This window comes from Bos mutus, unplaced genomic scaffold (assembly GCF_027580195.1).
Source record: "Bos mutus isolate GX-2022 unplaced genomic scaffold, NWIPB_WYAK_1.1 CTG218, whole genome shotgun sequence".
Lineage (NCBI taxonomy): Eukaryota > Metazoa > Chordata > Mammalia > Artiodactyla > Bovidae > Bos > Bos mutus.
In genome coordinates this window covers 287,116-310,306 of record NW_027219635.1, presented here as the reverse complement: position 1 = coordinate 310,306, position 23,191 = coordinate 287,116, and the positions used below count along the sequence as shown (strand labels likewise).

General features: G+C 39.7%; 1 pseudogene; it reads right to left on the bottom strand.

The window, feature by feature from the left end:
• Positions 1 to 3,279: 3,279 nt before the first annotated feature.
• Positions 3,280 to 17,557, bottom strand: LOC138986859 (heat shock transcription factor, Y-linked-like; annotated as a pseudogene).
• Positions 17,558 to 23,191: the final 5,634 nt, after the last annotated feature.

The window sequence follows — 23,191 nt, the reverse complement described above, 5'->3', positions numbered from 1 at the left end:
TGGACAGGGACACATGACATGCTGCAGTACATGGGGTCATAAAAGTTGAACATGACTGAGAGACAACTGAATTGAACTCAAATGCAGAAGTACCTACATTTTTACGTGCAAATATAGTGATGCTCAAAATTCTCCAAGTTGGTGATGGACAGGGACGCGTGACATGCTGGCAGTGATCAAGACCAAATCCAAGAAAAACAAATGCAAAAAGTCAAAATGGTTCTCTGAGGAGGCCTTACAAATTGTTGAGAAAAGAAAAGAAGCAAAAGGCAAAGGAGAAAAGGAAATGCATACCCATTTGAATGAAGAGTTCCAAAGAATTGCAAGTAGAGATAAGAAAGTCTTCCTCAGCAATCAATGCAAAGAACAGAGGAAAACAATAGAATGGGAAAGACTAGAGATCACGTCAAGAAAATTACAGATACTAAGGGAGCATTTCATGTAAAGATGGGCACAATAATGGACAGAAGTGGTATGGTCATAAAAGAAGCAAAAGATATTAAGAATTGATGGCAACAATGCACAGAAGAATTATATAAAAAAGATCTTCATGATGCAAATAACCAGGATAGTGTGATCACTCACCTAGAGCCAGACATCCTGGAATGTGAAATCCAGTGGGGCTTAGGAAGCATCACTATGAACAAAGCTAGTGGAAGTTATGGAATTCTAGTTGAGCTATTTGAAATCCTAAAATTTCATGCTGTGAAAGTACCACACGCAATATGCCAGAAAAGTTGCAGAACTCAGCAGTGGCCACAGGACTGGAAAATGTCAGTTTTCATCCCAGTTTCAAAGGGAGATAATGCCAAAGAATGCTAAAACAACCACACAGTTGCACTCATCTCACATGCTAGTCAAGTAATGCTCAAAATTCTCAAGCCAGGCTTCAACAATACATGAACTGTAAACTTCCAGATGTTAAAAGTGGACTTTGAATAGGCAGAGGAACCAGAGATCAAATTGCCAACATCTACTGGATCGTCAAAAAAGCAAGAGAGTTTCAGGAAAAACATATATTTCTGCTTTATTGAATATACCAAAGCCTCTGAGTGTGTGGGTCAAAATAAACTGTGGAAAATTCTAAAAGAAAGGGGAATACCAGACCACCTGACTTGCCTCCTGAGAAATCTGTATGCAGGTCAAGAAGCATCAGTTAGAACTGAACATGAAACAACAGACTCGTTGCAAATCGGGAAAGGAGTATATCAAGGCTGTATTTCATCACCCTGCTTATTTAACTTATAAGCAAAGGACTTCATGCTAAATGCCAAGTTGGATGAAGCACAAGCTGGAATCAAGATTGTCAAGAGAAATATCAATGATATCATATATGAAGATACCACCACCCTTATGGCAGAAAGTGAGGAACTAAAGAGCCTCTTGATGAAAGTGAAAGAGGACAGTGAAAAAGTTGGCTTAAAGCTCAACATTCAGAAAACTAATATCATGGCATCCAGGCACATCACTTCATAGCAAATAGATGAGGAAACAATGGAAATCATGTCAGACTTTTTTTTTGAGTGGGGAGGCAAATCACTACAGATGTTGATTGCAGTCACGAAATTAAAAGATGCTTGCTCCTTGGAAGAAAAACTATGACTTACTTAAAAGCATTAAAACCAGGACATTACTTTACCAACAATCAACCAACATGTCAAAGCAATCCTTTTTCCAATATTCGTGTATTGATGTGAGAGTTGGAGGAGAAAGAAAGCTGATTGCCTAAGAATTAATCCTTTTGAACTGTGGTGTTGGAGAAAACTCTTGAGGGTCCCTTGGCCTGCAAGGATATCAAACTAGTCAATCCCAAGAAAATCAGTCCTGAACATACATTGAAAGGACTGAAGCTCCAAAACTTTGGCAACCTGATGAAAGAAGTAAATCATTTTAAAAGACCCTGATGCTGGAAAAGATCTAAGGCCAGAAGAGAAGGGGACGATAGAAAACAAGATAGTTGGATGGCATCACCAACTCAATACACATGAGTTTTAGCAAGCTCCAGAAGTTGGTGATAAACAGGGACAGGGAGGCCTGGTGTGCTGTTCTACTATAAAGTGTGATGTTAGTTATACAGTTTATTACCATCATCAGGTTGAGGAAGTTTTCTATTTCTAGTGTGCTAAGAGTTTTTATAAAGAATGTGTTCATTCGCTCAGATGTGTCCAGATCTTTGTGAGCCCGTGGAGTTTAAGCCCAAATGGTTCCTCTGGCCTTGAGGATTCTACAAGCAAGAATATTGGAGTTGGTTGCCATGCCCTCCGCCAGGGGATTGTCCCAACCCTGGAGTAGATATTAGACTTTATCAAATTATTTTTCAGCATATCGAGATGACCCTACTGTGTTTTTGTTTGTTTGTTTGTTTTTGTTCTTTAGTCCTTTGAATTACACTGATTGATTTTCAAACAGTTAACCAATCCTCCATTCTTAGGGGACAAAAATTAATAGATTATGCTGTGTTGTCTTTGTGTATATTGGTATAGTCTGTGCTTCACTCTGAACACTTTCTGTTGCTACCTCTTCAAGTGCACAAATTTCTCCTGCTGTCCTGTCTAATATGCCATTTATTCTATGAACTGTGTTTGTCATCTGACACTATAGTTTTCCTATCTACAAGATGATATTGGTCTATTTTATTATTTGCATGTCTCTACTTAATTTTACAACATGCAAAACGCAGTTATTCCAGGTATTTTAATGTCTCTGTCTGCAATTTCTGAAATCTATGCCACTTCTGGGTTAGTTTGATTTCTCAAGGAATTTTAATATGATTTTTTCTTATCTTAGTGAGATTAAATATCTTTTTAATGTACTTAGTTTCTAGTCCCTTATCTTTCTTGTCAAATGGCTTCTCATGTCTTTTAAACATCTCGTAATATAGCGAGTGTTTAGGACTATATCTTTCTTAGAAATTGTTGGCTTGTGTCTTTTCATGTTTTTCTATCATTTTTAGGTTCTTTGTTCTAAAATTTTAAGAGTCATCTTTTGGGTTTGTTTATGGTGTGCTTTTTCCTACCTCTTAAAATTTGAAGTAGTGTCATGCATCCAGGGTGAATAAGGAACCAGTGTACACCAGGAAGCGAGCACTTCACAGGAAAAACCAGGAAGTCCCACTAAGACAAAAAACTGTGTACCCCAGCACACACCTCAGGCTGGCTGACCCTGCTTGTCAGTTAGGAACACAAGGACTGAGATGAAGCAGACACCTCATTCCCCTTTCCTCCAGAGCCAACCACCTCAATGAGAGACCTTGGGAACTAGATGGGGAGACATGATTACTCAGTGTTTCTTCCAGGAAGCTGGAATCTTGTGGTAGCTCTTCATGGAAATGAATTCCACCATGGTCTCAACTGTGAGGTAAGCATCAATGGAGATGCCAGCTGGAAAACAAGATGAGAAAACAGATTTGTGATGGCACATGTTGAGAAGACCTTTCTGCACCAGGCTCACACACCTCTGAGCAAGCACTGCCCCCTCCTGGGAATACTAATCAGTCATAGGTCGTCATTCCCTTCTTGTGCTTCAACACAACCTGAAGCATGCATTTACCTGTCTCATCCCCATGACCCTGCATAAACCCAAACTTGGGTAGTACACCTAGTGAGGTGAGCATGAGTCCTAGACTTGAAACAAGACAGTTCCAAGTGGACCAAGAGCAAATGTATTCAGTGCATTCTCACAGCCTGAAGACAGGGGTTTCAGACTGGAAACTAGAAAACTGAGGACAGCTATGTGCAAACTGAGCAAAGGAAGTGGGATGTAAAAGATTCCTGGTAGGTGTCCCAGAATTAAATGGTGCTCAAGGTGCTTTAAGACCACCACATAGGAGGAAAGTAGAATGATTCTCTTTTCACAGATACTTCAATAGAACCTAATTATCATGGAGGAATTTTAGGCAGGATATTAAAAACTAGATAATGGTGAAATGTGAAAGAGAAAAGAATGAAAGCCTGAATACTGTGGCTGCAGGGCAAGGTTTGGAGAGACACAGTCTCCCCTGCCATGTGGCCCTGCATGTAGACTTAGAGAGATGAGGATGGCAGGTGAGTTTGGAGGCTCCTAAGAACCATTAAAATCCTACATTTTCCACACCAAATCATATGAGTTGCTCCCCATCCTCCCCTAGAGGTGACAGAATGGGGCTTTGTGATGTCAAGGCCTACCCAGGGCCACCACTGGCTGGGGAAGTGAGTTGCTGACCTCATAAAGCATAAGGCTGTGGCCCCCTGGGAGGGGTATACATAGGGCTGCTCAGGGGCTCTGGAGCAGAACACTGTGACCCTTCAAAATTACTAAGGTGACAAGGCTCTAGAGAAGTTATGGAACAGAGGACTCCAGATACCCAGGAGGGAAAGATAAAGACCTCCTGTCAACAGTTGTCCAAAGAAATGCCAAGGTGAGCTGAACCCATGCAAGGTCCTCTTGCCCATTGACACGACCCCATAAGACACCTCCCCTTGTCCTTGCCAGGCCTTACCCCTTCTTTGCCCACACCCTTTCTCCTGAAGCCATTTTTCCCATCCATCTTCACCCACTTCCCCAAACCAACCGCCACTCTGCACTCCCTTTCTTGTTTTATCCAGGTGGCCAGGGTAACCATGAGGGTGAATAAGCCATCTTGTCCTGAGCTTATTTTTTCTTGTGGTTGAAAGATTTTTGATTACAGTTTTGTTTTCCATGTTTGTGATGGGTCTGTTAAGATTACCTATTCCTTCCTGGTTCAGTTTTGGAAGGTTATACTTTACTGAGTATTCATCCATTTCTTCCAAGTTGTCCATTTTATTGTGATATAGCTGTTGATAGTAGTCTCAGGATTCTTTCTATTTCTGTGTTGTCTGTTGTGATTTCTCCATTTTCATTTCTAATTTGTTGAACTGATTCTTCTCCATTTCTTTCTTGATGAATCTGGCTAATGGCTTCTCTCTCTCCCTCTTTTTTTAATCTTCTTAAAGAGCTGTCTCTTCCTTTTGCTGATTTTTGCTATAGTCTCTTTTCTTTTCACTTTTTTTCTGCCCTAATTTTTATTATTTCTTTCCTTCTGCTAATCCCAGGGTTCTTCATTTCTTACGTTTCTCGTTGCTTTAGCTGTGAAGTTAGGTCATTTATTTGAGGTTTCTCTTGTTTCTTGAGATAAGCTTGTATTTTTATGAGTCTTCCCCTTAGCACTGCCTTCTGAGTCCCATAGGTTTTGGATTATTGTGTTTTCATTTTTGTTTGTTTCTATGCATATTTTCATTTCTTTTCTGATTCCTTCTGTTATATGTTGATTATTCAGAAGCATGTTGTTTAGCCTCCATTTGTTTGTATTTTTAATAGTTTTATTTTTCCTGTTGTTGTTGGTTATTTAGTCATTAAGTCATGTCTGACTCTTGTGGCCCCATGGACTGTAGCCTGCCAGGCTCCTCTGTCCGTGGAGCTCTCCAGGCCAGAATACTGGAGTGGGTTGCCATTTCCTTCTCCAGAGAATCTTCCCAACCCAGGAATCAAACCTGGGTCCTGCATTGCAGGCAGATTCTTTGCTGACTGAGATACAACATCTAATCTTACTGCATTGTAATCATAAATGATGCTTGAAATGATTTCATTTTTGTTTTCTTTATCTAATTTACAAAGACTAGATTTATGGCCCAGTATGTGATCTATCCTGGAAATGTTCCATGTGCACTTGAGAAAAAGATGAGATTCATTGTTTTGGGGTGAAGTGTCCTATAGATATCAATCAGGTCTAACTGGTCCATTCTATCATTTGAAGTTTGTGTTTTCTTGCTAATTTTCTGCTTGGTTGATCTATACATACATGTAAGTGGGATATTAAAGTTGCGACTATTACTGCATTACTTTTAATTTCCCTTTCAAATTTGTTAGCATCTGCCTTATGTACTGAGGTACTCCTATGTTGGGTACGTGTATATTTATAATTATTATATCTTCTTCTTGTATTTATCTTTTGATCATTATGTAGTGGCCTTCACTTTCTCATTTCACAGCCTTTATTTCAGTCTATTTTATCTGATATGAATATTGCTACTCCTGCATTCTTTTGGTCTCCGTTTTCATGAAATACCTTTTCCCAGCCTTCCAAATTCACACTGTATGTGTACCTTGGCTTAAAAGTGGTTCTCTTGTAGACAGCATATATAAGGGTCTGGTTTTGTAACCATTTTACAATACTTTTTTCACCCTATCTATCCATTTGTCCATCCCTCTTTCCAATGAACAGTCGATCATTTTCCTTGTTGCTTTTGTGTTAAATTGCAGACATCAGTATATGTCTCCTTAGGTATTTCAGCAAGCCTGCCATTAAGTAGTAAGCCAAGTTTGTTTATAGCAATTTTCTTTGGATATTAATTTTAGATACAATGAAATATTGCAATCTTTTCTTTTCAGTCATGTTACTTTTTAACTGAAGTATAGTTGATTTACAACATTGTGTGAATGTCTGCTTTACAGCAAAGTGATTCAGTTATGCACATATATGTGTGTAAATACATTGTGTGTGTATGTGAGTGTACGTGTGTGTGTGTATACACATGCATTCTTTTATTTATTTATTTTTTCTACACTGTAGCATGTGGGATTAGTTCCATAACCAGGATTTGAACATGTATCCACTGGAGTGGAAGTGTGGAGTCTTAACTGCTGGACTGCCAGGGTACCCCCATATATATTTGTTTCCATTATAATTTATCATGGGATACTGAAAATATTTCTCTGTGCTCTCCAGTAGGAACTTGTCAATCCATTCCATGTACTCTAGTTTATATCTCCTCACCCCAATCTCTTACTCCATTGCTCCCCCAATTCTCTCTGGCTTGGAAGCCTCAGGTCTGTTCTACATGTCCATGAGCATGTGTCTGTTTCATACATATGTTCATTTGTGTCATATCTTAGATTCTACATTTGAATGATATCATTTGGTATTCGTCTTTCTCGGTGTGCCTCACTTCATTTAGTATGATCATCTCTCGGGCCATGCATGTTAATTCAAATGGCCTTATTTTTGTAGTTGTACATATTCTTGTATCCTTTAACTATACCTAGAGGTATTTACTGGCAATTATTTTCCTGTATATATTTTTTAAATGTGTGTAGTACATCACTCTTGGTATAGTACATCCATTTTGAGTCTGTATTAGGATTTTATATGGACAAGTCAACCACTTCAATTGCTCAGTTGTGTCTGATGGTTTGGAACCCCATGGACTGTAGCATGCTCCGCTTTCCCTGTCAATCACTAACTCCTGGAGCTTGTGTCTCCTTCCTTCTCAGTTTTATTATAGTTCATATTTCTTCTTTGATGAAGCTGTACAGAGCTGCCTTTGTCATGGCTGTACTGATTCTTGCTCCCTTACATTGATACACAGAGGCAGTCAGCAGTGTTTATTTTCTCTGACCTGCTCTCAGGAAGTGTGTACTACATTACTCTTGCTAAGTCTGTCCCTGTGGATTATGTATGTGACAGGTATTTGTGGGAATCAGTGAATTTCAGCCTACCAATGTAAGCCTTCCTCTCACCCATTCTTTTTGCGAAGCATCAGGGAGTTCCATTTTACCTCGGTTGGGGTACTCACTACCAGCAATATTGTCTGTCCCATTTGAAAGGTAAATTCTATAACACAACTCTCATCTGCCCTTCTTCACTGACTCTGATTATTACCACAATTGTCTGTACCTCTGACAATGTCATTATTTCCTTGTTTCAATGCTTGAGTCATATTCTGTCATGAACCCATACCCCATTCTTTTATCCATTCATCTCTCTGTCCCCGTGTACTTCCTTTAATTTCATCCCTGGGCATTGGGAATCCTGCTACAGTGCATGTTCTTGGGCATGTGATTTTCAAAGTCTCTGTATTTCTGAAATATCATAGGCGTGGAGAAGCCCTGTCATATTTTCTGTCTATTTATTTTGTATAAAGTCACATGGACAATGATTCTTATACTGGCTCCTCCCACTGACATACCCCACCACTGTGAAAGGATCCCACTGACTAATGTTAATCTACCATTTCTGGCCTGGTCTGTTTTCCACGGTGGCCTTTTCCAGTGGTCAGAGTTGATGTCTTGTGGCAGTTTGGATTTTGTATCTCTGATAAGAAACCTTGTGGAGTACTATTCATGGGCTTTTTGCTTTTTAGAAAGCACTTTGAGTTGTATTTACCTGTGGATGTTTTCTTCCTGAGAGTGTTCCAGTTTTGTTTTTATGTGTGTGTGTGTGTGTGTGTGTTTAATTATTTAATTAATTTTGGGTGTGTGAACCCTGACATGGTCAAGGGTAGGTGTCATGTCAAGTCCAGAGGCCTTGTGAATATCAGATGTCCATCAGCAATAGTTTTCATGCTGCAGTTGCAGAGAAAATCTTCCATGCTGAAAAGTTTCTTTATTCTGTCCTCTTTTAGGATGGCCTGCACCACCTGAGAGTTTTATTCAGGCCTGGTTGTACATTAAAGTAGAATGAGCCAGAGGATTCCAGCAAACCTGGTGACTGCTCACACTTGGATTTTATTTTAAGTAAAAGTTCCTATTCTATTTAAATTGATTGACAAGGGTACATTTGTTTTACTTGTACATGTTCTTGTTCCATGGGACTGAGAATACTAGATATTCAGCTGTGCTTTTTTCACCTACTTGTTATTAGAAAGTGTTTCATCTACCACTCTTGCTGAACTAGGTTTGCATGGATTCTGTATTTTTTATGTATCTATGGGAAGAAATTAATACCAAGTTCCAGGTGTATCTCTTCGATCCAACCAGGGTCCTCTGCTACCCATAAATTTCATGCCAGGTTGGATGTTCACATCACCTTTGTGTGGGTGCTCACTGCTCTTAATTTTTGTATCCCATCTGTCCGTTGCATCCCATAATGTTTCTTGAATCAACCCTCCTTCACTCAGTGTGATGATCTCTGGATTGATCTCTCTCTCAGAAGATGGCCTATGTTCATATTTCAATCCTTGATTCAAAAATCATTCTAGACCTGTATCATGTTTGTATATCCATTGCTCTCTCCAGGTATGCTAAACTTTGCTTTCATCTCTTCAATGTTCTGAATGGTGCCACGGGAGGTTTGGAGTGTGTTGTATGCAAAATCTCTTCATTTCTGAAATATTCCAGGAGAGGATCTAATTAATCAAACTGTCTCTACCTCTTTGTTTATTTATTTATTTCTCTCTCATGGGAGTGCACTTTTCTAGTTATGCTCATATGGCTCTTACCAGGTCTATCCCACCAGTACTCTAAAGTGTCCACTGTAGTAATGTTACTCTACCATTGATACCATGTCCAGCTTTTGACAGGTCTTGTTCCATGCTCAGGCAGAAGTGATAATGTACACACCTTCAATGTTTGTGTCTCTTAGAATTCACCCAATGTGCAAATTGCCATGTGCTTTCTTAAATAAACATGAAACTGTGTTTACCTGTCCACATCCTCTTCCTTTTAGCTTCTCCTGTGTTTATGTCATTTTTTCCCTTTACGTTATTTTTCCCCTGTGAGCTCTAGTAATTTGTTATGGGTGGGAATCAGTTGGAGCTCAGCACCCATGGAATACTGTGTCCATCAGCAAGCATTTTAAGATTGCTGTTAGAAAAAATGTCCACAAGACGCCAGCATTTCTTCATGCCCTCCTGTTGTTTTTATGGTAACAGCAGCCTCTGTGGTTATCCCAGGCCTGGTTGTAAATGAGAGTAAAATAAGAAAGAGGAAGCCACCAAAAGCTTTTGTCTCTTTAGCCTTTAAGGTTTTTATTTTCTTTAAGTAAAGTTCTATGTCTTATTTAAGACTATTTACACCATTGTAGTTATTGCAGGTAAACAGTTTCTCCTTCCCTTCTACAGATACCTGGAGGTATTCAGCTGCAGTTATTGTCACAGCTATGTTTTCAGAATCTGTTGAGGACATGTCTCAATACAGGAGGTCTGTGTGGATTATGAATTGCGTAGATATTCATGGGAATAAGTCTATTGCAGTCTTCACCTCTCAGCTTCTCACTCAGTGACACCATTTGCTAACTATAAGTTTCTTACCAGGAATGTAAGTACATTTCACTTTTGTTTGGATACTAACGTTAACTACACTGTAACTGTTGTTAACAACTAACTACAGCTGTCATGGGCTTGAACGAGAGAAGGACCCACACTGGTTCACGGCAGGGACAGAGATGCGGGTTCAGGAGTATTTGTCGGGGGTCTGAGAAAGAGCAGGACCCAGCCTAGTTCAGTGAAGGGGCCAAGAAGAGGGCTCAGGAGTATGTGTTGGGGGATCTAACAAGGGCAAGACCTAGACTGGTGAAGTGCAGGGACCGAATTGGGCTCAGTAGCATTTGCCAGTGGCTTGACCAAGTGCTTGACCCAGCCTAGTTCATTGCAGGGACTGACATGTGGGCCAAGGAATATTTGTCAGGGTCTTAAACAAGAGCAGGACCCAGCCTAGTTCAGTGCAGGGACCAACATGTGGGTCCAGGATTATTTGTCGGGGCTTGAACATGGGCAGGACCCAGCCTAGTTCAGTGTAGGGACCGAGATGGGGGCTCAGGAGTATGTGTTTGTGGATCTAACTAGGGCAAGACCTAGACTGGTTCAGTTCAGGGACAGAGATGTCTGCTCAGGAGTATATGTTGGGCGACTAACAAGGATAGAACCTAGACTTGTTCTGTGCAGTGACCCGGATGTGTGCTCAGGAGTATTTTCAGGGGGCTTGAGCAAGTGCTATAGCCAGCTAGTTCAGTGCAGGGAAAAATATGTTGGCTCAGGAGTGTATGTCAGCGTCTTGAACAAGGGCACCACCTGGCCTAGTTCAGTATAGGGATGGCGAGGCAGGTTCAGGAGTGTTTGTTGGGGGTGTGAAAAAGAGCAAGACTCAGCCTAGTTCAGTGCAGGGAACTAGATGTGAGCTAAGGAGTATGTGTTTGGGGGCTCTAACAAGGGCAAGACCTAGACTGCTGAATTACAGGGACCAAGATATGGGCTCAGGAGTATTTGCTGGTGGCTTGCTCAAGTGCTTGAGCCAGCCTACTTCAGTGCAGCGACCGAGATGTGGCCCAGGAGCATTTGCTGGCTTCAGAAAGTGCTTGACCCAGCCTCATTCAGTGCAGGGAATAAAATGTTGGCTCGGGAGTGTTTGTGCATGTCTTGAACAAGGGTAGAACCCAGCCTGGTTCAGTGCCGGGATTGAGATGTGCACTCAGGAGTATGTGTTGGGGGATATAAGAAGGGCAAGACCTAGACTGGAGAAGTGCAGGAATCGAGATGTGGACTCAGGAGTATGTGTTGGGGGATCTAACAAAGTCAAGACCTAGGCTGGTTCAGTGCAGGGACCGAGATGTTGGCTCAGAAGTATTTGTTAGGGTTGTGAACAAGCGCAGGACACAGGGACCGAAGCGGGCTCAGGAGTGTTTGTCAGGGGGTTGTACAAGGGCAGGGCTCAGCCTAATTTAGTGCAGGGAACAAGATGTGGGCTCAGGAGTGCTTCTCGGGGCTTGAACATGGGAAGGACCCAGCCTGCTTCAGTGCAGGGACTGAGAGGTGCTCTCAGGAGTATTTTTGGGGGGCTTGAACATGGAAAGTACCCAGCCTGCTTCAGTGCAGGGACTGAGATGTAGAGTCAGAAGTTTTTTCGGGCATATCAATAAGGGCAGAACCCAGCCTTGTTCAGTGCAGCGCGTGAGATGAGGTCTCAGTAGTGTTTCTGGGGGTTGAACAAGGGAAGGATTCACCTTAGTTCAGGGGCAGGGAGTGAGTTTTCGGTTCAAGATTGTTTGTCGGGGGCTTGAACAGAGGCAGAAACAATCGTGGTTCAGTGCAGGGACGGAGATGTTGGCTCAGGAGTGTTTGTCATGGATTTGAAGAAGGGAAAGACCCAGCCTAGTTCAGTGCAGGGACAGAGATGTTGGTTCAGGAGTGTTTGTCAGGGATTTAAAGAAGGGCAGGACCCAGCCTAGTTCAGTGCAGGGACCGAGATGCAAGCTCAGGAGCGTTTGTTAGGGAATTTGAGCAAGGGCAGGACCCAGCCTATTTCCGTGCAGGGACCAAGATGTGGTCTCAGGAGTATTTGTTGTGGGATGTAACAAAGGCAAGACCTAGGCTGGTTCAGTGCAGGGACCGAGATGTGGGCTCAAGAGTATGTGTTGGGCCACTAACAAGTGCAGAACTTAGACTCGTTCAGTGCAGTGTCCGAGATGTTGGCTCAGGAACATTTGCCGGTGGCTTCATCAAGTGCTTGTCCCAGCCTAGTTCAGTGCAGCGACTGATATGTGGGCTCAGGAGTATCTGTTGGGGGATCTAACAAGGGCATGACCTAGACTGGTTCAGTGTAAGGACCGAGATGTAGGTTCAGGAGTATTTCTCGGGGTTTTGAACAAGGGCAAGACCCAGGCGTGTTCAATGCAGTGAGTGAGAGGGAGGATCAGGATATTTTCCTGGCGATTGAACAAGGGCTGTTGCTGCTTCTGCTAAGTCGCTTCAGTCGTGTCCGACTCTGTGTGACCCCATAGACGGCAGCCCACCAGGCTCCTCTGTCCATAGGATTCTCCAGGCAAGAACGCTGGAGTGGATTTCCATTTCCTCCTCCAATGCATGAAAGTGAAAAGTCAAAGTAAAGTCACCCAGTCGTATCCAATCTTAGAGACCCCATGGACTGCAGCACCCCAGGCTCCTCTGTCGATGCGATTTTCCAGGAAAGTGTACTGGAGTGGGGTTCCCAGGACATACCTAAGTTCATGGTAAGGGAGCAAATTGTAGGCTCACGATTGTTTGCCTGGGGCTTGAACAAAGGCAGGTCCAACCTGCTTCAGTGCAGGAACCCAATGTGGGCTCAGGAGTATTTCTAGGGGCTTGAACTTGGGCAGGACCCATCTGCTTCAGTGCAGAGCCCGACATGTGGGTCCTGGAGTATTTGTCAGGGTCTTTAACAAGGGCAGGACCCAGCCTAGTTCAGTACAGGGACCGAGATGCAAGTTCAGGAGTGTTTGTCAGGGGATTGAACAAGGGCAGGACACAGCCTATTTCAGTGCAAGGACCGAGATGTGGGCTCAGCAGCATTTGCGGGTGTCTTCAACAAGTGTTTGACAGGTAATACAAAAATGTCTATTTCACATATCCAAACATGATCACATGAAACATGGAATTTTTTCATAATTGTCATATGAAAATATTTGTGAGGTCTTTCCTTCATGAAATATTGAATACTGTCTATTTAACATTTGAAAAACCTGTGTTAATTTTCCTACAAGAAATATAGAATTTTCCCACAGATTTTCATGCTTGGGCTCTTAAATTCTCTATATTTTCATTAAGAATGTTTGGAAGGTCTTCTGATACGAGATTTGGAATTCTGTGTATATCCCATTTGACAATCTGGGGAGAAATGTTCTCATATGAAATATGAATTCTCAATTTTCACATGTGAAACACTTTCCAGATTTGTACACAGGAAAGAGAATTTTCCATGATTCAGAAATTAACATCTGAGCTAAACCTCAATCATCAAACAGCTGTATTTCATGTATTTCCCAAATACCTATGGGAAATGGTATTTCCCAATACCTATGGGAAATACATATGGGGTTTTCTGTTATTTCTTTGATGAAAATCTGGGTGAAGATTTCCCTACAAGACATAGGAATTAATATATTTTACACATGTAAAATCAAAACCCTTATGATTATACAGTGGAAGTGATAAATAGATTCAGGGATTCAACCTGATAGATGAGTGCCTGAAGACCTATGGATGGAGGTTTGTGATATTGTACAGAAAGCAGTGATCAAGACCATCCACATGAAAAAGAAATGCAAAATAGTAAAGTTATAAGGCCTCACAAAGAGCTGAGAAGAGGAGCGAAGCTAAATGAAAAGGGGAAAAAGAACACTATGCACATTTGGATGAAGAGCCCCAAAGAATTGCAAGGAGAGATAAAACCTTCCTCAGTTATCAATGCCAATAAATAAAGCAAATCAATAGAATTGGAAAGCCTAATGATCTCTTCAAAAAAATCACAGATACCAAGGGAAAATTTCATGCAAAGATGGACACAATAAAAGACAGAAATGCTACGGATGTAACAGAAGCAGAAACTATTAAGAAGAAATGGGAAGAATACATGGATGAACTATACACAAAAGGTCTTCATGACCTAGTTAAGCACGATGGTGTGATCATTTACCTGAGGGCCTGCAGTCCTGGAATGCGAAGTCTAGTGGGACTTAGGAAGCATAACTACAAACAAAGCTCGTGGAGGTGATGGAATTCAGTTGAGATATTTCAAATTCTAAAAGATGATGCTGTGAATGTGCTGCCCTCAATATGCCAGCAAATTTGGGAGACTCAGCTGTGGCCAGAGAACTGGAAATGGTCAGTTTTCATTCCAACCACAAAGAAAGGCAATCCAAAGAATGTCCAGACTGCCACTTAATTGCACACATCTGACACACTAGCAAAGAACTGCTCGGAATTCCCCAAGCCAGGCTTCAACAGAATGTGAACCATGAGCTTCCAGATGTTCAAGCTGGGTTTACAAAGGGAGAGGAACCCAAGATTAAATTGTCAACACCTATTGGGTCCTCCAAAAGCAAGAGAACTCCAGGAAAGCAGCTAGTCCTATTTGACTATGCCAAAGACTTTGATTGACACAACAAAACGACACAAGAAAAAAAATCACATCAAAACGTGGAATATTCTTCAAAACATGGGAATACATGCCTCCTGAGATATCTTACATCCATGTAAATATAATAAATATTTATCAACTTGGAAAAATTTCTCAGTAAGTAGAAAAGGTGAATTATGATAGTAGTGCAGGTTATAGAATGTTGTTGAGTAACGTGTAGAGCATTTGATTGGTTATTACATTTCTTTATTGATAATTCAGTAAGCACTTAAAATGTGTCATATGCAGGCTCTATGTTTCAGCTGTTGCGAAAGATACATAAAGTAAAGAGGGTAGGCCCAAAACACATTGAAGATATCTGTGCTGTCCTTCGTAGGAGGGCAAACAGAAGTTCCTTCCAACCCCAAGGAAGAGTTGAGACCAAGTTGTGAGAAGGGACTTAGCATGACTGAAAATAATATGTGTGATTGTAGCTTCAGAAGAGAAAGATAATGAAATTACTAAGGGAAACAGATATCATCCAAGAACTTTTTAACCATGCTGATGTGCTGCAGGAATTTATTCTGTCTCTGTGGGGACTGATAAGCAACATCTGAACATGCATTTGGAATTACAGGGTGGAATTTTTGTGTCAGGAAATAAAGATGTGCCTTAAGGACAGCAGAGCAAAAATGACCCTATAGAATACCACTTGTAAAGTACATATCTTGTGCTGACCATGGGCCAGTCACTGCTAATGTCATGCTATCTTTGGTATCACAGTGATGGTATAATTGTGATCATGATTTTGGATGTGCTACAATATCTATATTTTCAAGGATGAAATGAATTTCTATAATGAAACAATCTGATGTCCAATCTTTTAAGACTCTACCAGTAACTAATAGAATATAATATGTGAATGCACTGAAGTTCATACTGTGTATTTTCATTTTCTAATTTTATTTGCATCTTTTTCTTCACCCATACCATGATAATTTAGACACCCCTTCATTTCAGCAGGGATGATTTCAGAAATCTCTTTACATCCATTACCTCATCCATTACCTCTTTTCCCTTGGTTCTCATTTTCTTGCTTACAAATATTATATCAGGTGTCATTTACCTAGGATGCATAACAAATGTTTTCTTGAACTGAAGAGTTTGGAAAACCATGCAGTAAAATAGGCTACCATTGAACTAAAGCCTCATTTTACTCTTCTTTGTTTTAAAAGAGAAAATGAAACTATGAAGATGAACATGTAAATTTATTGTTCAAATACAGGAATTGTAGGTATTTGTTGACATCTCCCAACGTAAAAGTTCAATCTTCCTTAGGCTCCATAATCTGACATGTATTTGATAGGTCAGTTTTAATTAGCATGGTTTTCATATAATGCTTGTTGATGAGCTGACTTGAAAGAGAAGAGGCAGTTGTTGGCACTGAGAACCATGAGTTGCCTCTCTCTTGCAGGTTAGGAAAAGGACTGTCATGGCCTGACATATCGCTATGCCTGACTGGAAATTTAGAAGGTTCAACCATCAGTCTGGAATAACTGCTCTGTAATGGGGATACAAAGTGATTCTGAGAAGTAGATGTAGCTGTTGTAGCAAAGTGCTCAACGTGGCCATTTACTTGAGTGTGGCTGCTATGTGAGTACCAATTAAAAATGCTCAACTTTTTTAAAACAGCAGGTTGATCTACCACAATCTGGTCTGTTTGTCTAACTAATATTGGTGATGGGTTAGGTAAGTCACATGGAGATAGGGCATTTGTATTAGTGACTATCTGGCTGGTATGAGGCTCTTGTATGAAAGGCACACTTAAACATATGGAGGCTGAAAATGCACTCTCTCCACTAGTTTCTGGAAGAAATTCAGAGTTACAGTCATCTTTGTTGACACTTGCTTTAACTTGCTTCTTGTTAACTTGAACTAATGAAGATATTGGAGACACATTGTTAATCCCAAACTCTTCTTTGCATTCTTAATAAAAGTTGAGGATGATCTCTTGAAATTTGGATTATAGTAGGTCTGTAACTAAAATCAAAGGATTAAATTATTTAGTTTCTTCATAAACCAAGGTAAAACTGACAAGCAAAGCTAAGTTATAAAAATGTATTCCTTTAATGAAGTCAATTAAATAGCATCAAATAAAACACCTCCATTAGTAGTTTTAAAACTAACAGGTAACATGTTAGAAAGAATATGCTCCTCAACTAAAAATATGTTGTATATATACAGTACATACTACTTTAAGTAGCTTTAGGACTTGTATCTGGTTTCATATTGCTAGGAAAGCTTTTTAAGCATTCAATATTTTAACCTTCAGCTGTTCTCAACTTCAAAAAATAAAACTTTTCAACAATTTGTTAGCTCAAGTTTAAATTTTGTTTTAGCTACATATGTGAACATGCTTTCTAGGTCACATGATTTAATCTTACATATTGCCAATAAGTGAAAATGTTGGAATACCCTACTCAAAAGAGAGATGTTTTCTTCTTCCAGAAAGACAGGTAGTGCAGCTGATCTTTGAAAAGTTTGTCGCTTTTTTACTAAATCCGTAAGGGTTAAGCTGTCAAATTAAACTTTTCATATTCTTGGTTTCTAAAGATGCCTTTCTTTCCAAGACTTCTTTCTTAAAGAGTTCTTCATTGATCACTATACATTGCCTCTCTCATCCCACAAATAGATTCAAACTGATCACTTTCAACTATATTCCAAAGTTTTTGTGGAAATGTGAGTGAAAAAAAATCTTTCACCTCATCTGTTTCAGAGACAGAATATTTGTAGCATGGACTTTTTATCACAAGATCCTCAGACAAAGTCTGAAGAGCATATTCTTCAATCATTGATCTCAAAACTGGGTCCCTAGTAAGTGTATAGTCATACAAAGAAGATCTAACAGAGGCTTCTGAATCAGTTGATTCATCCTTAGAGGCCCATCTTGAATTTCTGAAGGAATATGTACCATCTCAGAGAAATCTTTCTTCAGATACTTTTCTCATTTGTCTGATTTTACACACTGAAACTTCAAATGCTGCTTGGCTGGCCTACAGAGAGAAACTCTCTGGACCATCACAGAGGACCTCAAAGTCAACGCATACACTGAGGAAACCAGAAGGGAAAGAGACACGTGTACCCCAATGTTCATTGCAGCACTGTTTATAATAGCCAGGACATGGAAGCAACCTAGATGTCCATCAGCAGATGAATGGATAAGAAAGCTGTGGTACATATACACAATGGAGTATTACTCAGCCATTAAAAAAAGAATACATTTGAATCAGTTCTAATGAGGTGGATGAAACTGGAGCCTATTATACAGAGTGAAGTAAGCCAGAAGGAAAAACATAAATACAGTATACTAACGCATATATATGGAATTTAGAAAGATGGTAACAATAACCCGTGTATGAGACAGCAAAAGAGACACTGATGTATAGAACAGTCTTATGGACTCTGTGGGAGAGGGAGAGGGTGGGAAGATTTGGGAGAATGGCATTGAAACATGTAAAATATCATGTAAGAAACGAGTTGCCAGTCCAGGTTTGATGCACGATACTGGATGCTTGGGGCTAGTGCACTGGGACGACCCAGAGGGATGGTATGTGGAGGGGAGGAGGGAGGAGGGTTCAGGATGGGGAACACATGTATACCTGTGGCGGATTCATTTTGATATTTGGCAAAACTAATACAATTATGTAAAGTTTAAAAAATAAAATTAGAAAAAAAAAGTAAATAGCATTAAATTAATGTTGAGAAATAAACTGATGCATTCTAAAAAAAAAAAAAAAAAAAAAAAGCTGTGACATCACAAAATCTGTGATGTCTCCTAGCTACATCAAAGGGTAGCTGTAACATCACAAAGTCACTGGTCTCCTAGCCATTGAAGGGTAATGTTCAACCTGTGAACATTACTTCAGCATCAACTTAAAAATACAGCCTGCTTACAGAAATAGTAACCAAAACCATGAAGCATGCAAAATCTCATTCCTAAAGAATTTTTACACAGAAAAATCACATCAAAATCTACTTGGTTTCTGAAATAAAGGTGATTCATCACCCTTCTATACACACATTCTTAATATTCAGTACTGTTAGCCAAGCAAACTTGGTCTACTGGCTTCTGTGCAATAAAATCTATCAACTGCCTGGTTTCAATTACTCTGTGGTCTATGTACTTAACTTTCAGCCTGCTTGGGGCTTCAGCATCTCTAAATCTGTTCACAGGATATTGCTCAGGATGTTATCGATGGCCCTTGAGGAGGAACTAAAGACCCTTGAATTTGCTTAATGGCTAAATCATTATTATTCTCTATCACTTGATTAATCACTAGATTCTGTCTTTATAGCTTTGCTGATTAAAATTACTTTTGAACACAAGGAAATCTACAATCTCCTACCTCTCTCTCTCACTTTTCATACTTTTCAATTTAAGAAGGGCTGCTTAGAACAGGAGAGGAAATAAAGTGTTGGACTTAGAGCTCGATCATAAATGTGACAGAAAATCTCAGTTGCAGGTTCGATTTCTTTTTCAGGTTTCCCAGCTCTTGGAGTGTTTGAGTCAGCAACAACTTTGGCTATTTCCTGTTGAGCTGGACCATGGAGTTGGAAATAATTTTGGAATCTAATCTTGGTATCAATATTTTCTGATATGAAAACATATATCTATATATATCTATATATATCTATATATATATATATATATTTCTATATCTGCCTATTTTTGTCATAAACTGGACAAACATTTGAAAATTGGTAGATCTTTATTAAAAGCAGAGAGGTGAGTGATATAAAACAGTCCTCATATTTTACATGCAGCCAAGAAAACATATTTGGAAGTATTTCCACTTACATATATTCAACAAACAGTAGACTTTTGAATCATTCTACATTTGGCTTTTAGTTTTTTCCATTTCTATTATACCTAACAGGAATTAAAAGCCATTGCACTTTTTTTTATACACACACTCACGCACACACAGGTGTATATATGTCAAAATATAATTTTAGGCATCTTTATTTAGGTGACCAAACTCATTGCTTGCTCCCAAGATCTTAAATGAACTGTTTGAAAAGCCCTACATTACTTAATAACTTTCTTGCTAAACCATTCAGATCCTGTGTCTGAAAAGCTCTCCTTTAATCTAGCTCATCTTCCACTATTCTTTCTGTAATAAGAGGTAAGGCTCATACTTATGAGGACACCTTGAACCCATAAAATCACAACTCTCATTTACTTAGAGATATTGTTCAAAGAAAGCTGTTGCTCTTCTCACGTTGGACACAATTTTAATTTTTAATATAAATATATTTATTTTCATTGGAGTCCAATTGCTTTACAATATTGTATTGGTTTTTCCATACATCAACATGAATCTGCCACGGGTGTACACGTGTGCCCCATCCTGAACCCCTTGCCTCCTCCCTCCTCCTCCTACCATCCCTCCTGGTTATCCCAGTGCACCAGCCCCAACATCCTGTATCATGCATCAAACCTGGACTGGCGGTTCATTTGACATATGATATTATACATGTTTCAGTGCATTCTCCCAAATCATCCCACCCTCGCCTTCTCTCACAGGGTCCAAAAGACTGTTTCTATACATCTGTGTCTCTTTTGCATTCTCACATACATGGTTATTGTTATCATCTTTCTAAATTCCACATATATGCGTTAGTTTACTCTATTGGTGTTTTTTTTTCTGGATAACTTCATTCTGTATAATAGGCTTTAGTTTCATCCACCTCATTAGAACTGATTGAAATGTATTCATTTCAATGGCTGAATAATACTACATTGTTTATATGTACCACAGATTTCATATCCATTCATCTCTGATTGACATCTAGGTTGCTTCCATGTCCTGGCTATTAGAAACAGTGCTGTGATGAACACTGGGGTACACGTGTCTCTTTCAATTCTGGTTTCCTCGGTGTGTATGCCCAGCAGTGGGATTGCTGGCTCATATGGCAGTACTATTTCCAGGTTTTTTTTTTTTTTAGGAATCTCCACAGTGTTCTCCATAGTGGCTGTACTAGTTTGCATTCCTACCAAGAGTGTAAGAGGGGTCCCTTTTTCTCCACACCCTCTCCAGCATTTATTGCTTGTTGACTTTTGGAGCACAACTAATCTGATTGGCATGAAATGGTACCTCATTGTGGTTTTGATTTGCATTTCTCTGATAATGAGTGATGTTGAGCATCTTTTCATGTTTCTTAGCCATCTGTCTCTTTGGAGAAATGTCTGTTTAGTCGTTTGGCCCATTTTTTCATTGGGTCGTTTATTTTCCTGGAAGGAGCTTCAGGAGTTGCTTATCTATTTTTGAGATTAATTCTATGTCAGTTGCTTCAGTTCAGTTCAATTCAGTTCAGTTCAGTTGCTCAGTCATGTCTAACTCTTTGCAACCCCATAAATCACAGCAAGCCGGGCCTCCCTGTCCATCACCAACTCCTGCAGTTCACTCAAATTCACATCCATTGAGTCGGTGATGCCATCCAGCCATCTCATCCTCTCTCATCCCTTTATCCTCCTGCCCCCAATTCCTCCCAGCATCAGAGCCTTTTCCAATGAGTCAAGTCTTCGCATGAGGTGGACAAAGTACTGGAGTTTCAGCTTTAGCATCATTCCTTCCAAAGAACACCCAGGACTAATCTCCTGTAGAATGGACTGGTTGGATCTCCTTGTAGTCCAAGGGCCTCTCAAGAGTCTTTTCCAACACTACAGTTCAAAAGCATCAATTCTTCCATGCTCAGCTTTCTTCACTGTCCAACTCTTACATCTATACATGACTACTGGAAAAACCATAGTCTTGACTAGATGGATCTTTGTTGGCAGAGTAATGTCTCTGCCTTTGAATATGCTATCAAGTTTGGTCATAACTTTCCTTCCAAGGAGTAAGCATCTTTTAATTTCATGGCTGCAGTCACCATCTGTAGTGATTTTGGAGCCCAGAAAATAAAGTCTGACACTTTTTCCACTGTTTCCCCATCTATTTCCCATGAACTGATGGGACTAGATGCCATGACCTTTACTTTCTGAATGTTGAGCTTGAAACCAACTTTTCACTCTAAAAATGATGTACTGTACCACAGAGAGAAATAGCCATACTCAAAATTACAATTTATAATAATTGTAAATGGAGTGTAACCTTTGAAAGTTGCATAAAACAAAAAAAAAATCTTAATATAAAAGTCAAAAGATTGAAGTTTTCACTGGCAGAATATTTGAAGAGGTAAAATCTTAGTATAAATACTGGTAAACTTAAAATTTACTTTGACATCAAAGCCTAATGGGTAACACTATCACTTGCCACTCCAAAATGAGTCTGACACCTGTGTCATTTAACTTTCTTTTTTAATGTAAGATTTATGTTATAACAAAAGAAAAAAATAAATATTGTTCCTTCATTCACCGCCCCCAAAAAAAAAAGAGGCTTTGTAGTTCCTCTTCACTTTCTGCCATCAGGTGGTGTCATCTGCATATCTGAGGTTATTGATACTTCTCCCAGCAATCTTGATTATTGATTCCAGCTTGTGCATCTTCCAGCCCAGCATTTCTCACGATGTACTCTGCATATAAGTTAAACAATCAGGGTGACAATATATAGCCTTGATGTACTCCTTTTCCTATTTGGAACCAGTATGTGTTCCATGCATAGTTCTAAATATTGCTTCCTGACCTGTATATAGGTTTCTCAGGAGGCAGGCCAGGTGGTCTGGTATTTCCATCTCTTTCAGAATTTTCCACAGTTTATTGTGATCCACACAGTCAAAGGCTTTGGCATAGTCAATAAAGCAGAAATACATGTTTTTCTGGAACTCTCTTGCTTTTTCCATGATCCAGCAGATGTTGGCAATTTGATCTCTGGTTCCTCTGCCTTATCTAAAACCAGCTTGAACATCTGGAAGTTCACAGTTCATGTATTGCTGAAGCCTGGCTTGGAGAATTTTGAGCATTACTTTACTAGTGTGTGAGATGAGTGCAATTGTGTGGTGATTTGAGCATTCTTTGGCATTACCTTTCTTTGGGATTGGAATGAAAACTGACCTTTTCCAGTCCTTTGGCCACTGCTGAGTTTTCCAAATTTGCTGGCATATTGACTGCACCACTTTCACAGCATCATTAAAAGGGACAAAAGCCTAAACAGACATTTCTTTAAAGAAGACATACAGAGGATGGTATGGGGAGGAGAAGGGAGGAGGGAGGAAGGTTCAGGATGGGGAACACATGTATATCTGTGGCAGATTCACTTTGATATATGGCAAAAACCAATACAATATTGTAAAGTTAAATAAAATTAAATAAAAATAAATAAAGAAGACATACAGATGTCTAATAAACACATGAAATATGCTAAAAATAATTCATTATTAGATAAATTAAAATTGAAATGAGTATTCATCTCACACTGTTCAGAGTGGCCACCACCAGAAATTCTACAAGCAAGAGTGAAGTAAGCCAGAAAGAAAAACACCAATACAGTATATTAACATATATATATATATGGAATTTAGAAAGATGGTAACAATAACAAGACAGTAAAAGAGACACTGATATATAAAACATCAGTGTTTGGACTTTGGACTCTGTGAGAGCGGAAGA